The sequence below is a fragment of the Rutidosis leptorrhynchoides genome, chromosome 4 (assembly GCF_046630445.1).
Source record: "Rutidosis leptorrhynchoides isolate AG116_Rl617_1_P2 chromosome 4, CSIRO_AGI_Rlap_v1, whole genome shotgun sequence".
Classification (NCBI taxonomy): Eukaryota; Viridiplantae; Streptophyta; class Magnoliopsida; order Asterales; family Asteraceae; genus Rutidosis; species Rutidosis leptorrhynchoides.
In genome coordinates, this window is record NC_092336.1 from 102592228 (window position 1) to 102593693 (window position 1466).

Below are 1466 nucleotides of genomic sequence, written 5' to 3' on the forward strand. Positions count from 1 at the left end.
TTCCGAATGATGACGCAAACTCTCATCTGAGTAAATTCATCAGTCTGGTCAACTCTTATAAGCAAGGGATAACTGATTCAAATATTTTAAAACTCCATCTTTTTCAATACTTTTTATCTGCACACGCTTTATTATGGTTTGATGGACTCGACTCCAACTCGATCTATTCATGGGAAGAGTTAGTAACAAAGTTCCTAGCAAAGTTCTATCCACCTTCTCTTCAAACCAGTCTAAAGAATGAAATCGTTAATTTCCACCAATGAAATGATGAACTATTAAGCTCAGCATGGAAAAGATTTAAGGAGATTCTTAGGAGATGTCCAAATCATTTAATAGGTCAACCGGATCTACTTTGTACAACTTACAATGGTTTGACCCAGAACGATTGATCCACCCTCGACATGGCTTCGCAAGAAAACTTCATGCTACACACAGCAACGGAAGCATGGGATCTCCTAGAAACGATTGCAACACGAGAGGAAGACTAGAGTAATGAAGTTGCTAAGCTAGATACTTCTACACAAACTTTAAAAATGCTAGAATCAAGGTTAGAAGATCTTAATCTTACGCTTCAGAACTTTTCAATTCCTGCTACACTGAATGCCGATGCTACCAGAACCAATCTAAGGTATCCTTACCCTAGATGGGCACATAAGCAGCAAAATAGCTTAGATTTCAATATAATATTTCCAGTGCAAAAACCCTCTGTAAACTCTCAGAGAGTTTTAGCTGATTTTATGAATGTCAAAATAAGTTTGATAACCTGATCTTCACTTTTGAAAAATTAATAGAAAGTTTTCAACTTAATATACAAAAATTATCAGCTAAACTCGAGACAGAATACAAAGAGTTTGATGTCCTAGTTGTAACTAGGGGAGGGAAAGAAATAAAGTAGATAATCCCGCAAATACAGAGGAACTCCCTACTCAAAACCTTTCCGAAACAGAACCCAAAAATCATCCTATAAATCCCCCAGATTCTGTTAACCCTATCACCCCAGAGATTATTCCGAGAGCTTGAATACCTTTTTCGGGTAGACTAAAGAAGGAAAGGCAGGAAACTCAATTTGCTAGATATTTAGATATTATTAAAAACCTCCACTTGAATATACGTTTAGTAGATGCGTTAGTCGAAATGCCTAACTATGCTAAATTTTTCAAAGAATTACTTTCGAAAAAGAGCGATTAAGAGAGATAATTAGCTTACCCTTGAGTGAGGAGTGTTCGTTAGTTCTACAACATGGAATTCCCCCTAAGTTAGGAGATACAGGAAGATTTACGGTACCTTGCTACCTGCAAGATGTCCAAATTAGTAATGCGTTAGCAGACTTAGGAGCCAGCATAAACCTAATATAACACCCCGTCAAAATCCATTAATGGAATGTTAACTCTGGTCCCAGTGCTCGACCTAACTTCTACGTAACAGCAATGTTCTACAGCGGAAGCAAGTAATACCTGAGTAAAACA

General features: G+C 37.2%; 1 non-coding gene across 1 annotated transcript; it reads right to left on the minus strand.

Moving 5' to 3' along the window:
• Positions 1-227: 227 nt before the first annotated feature.
• On the minus strand, positions 228-334 carry LOC139846076 (small nucleolar RNA R71). The gene has a single exon (XR_011758821.1). It is a non-coding gene; the product is annotated as a small nucleolar RNA R71 (small nucleolar RNA).
• Between the last annotated feature and the right edge of the window lie 1132 nt (positions 335-1466).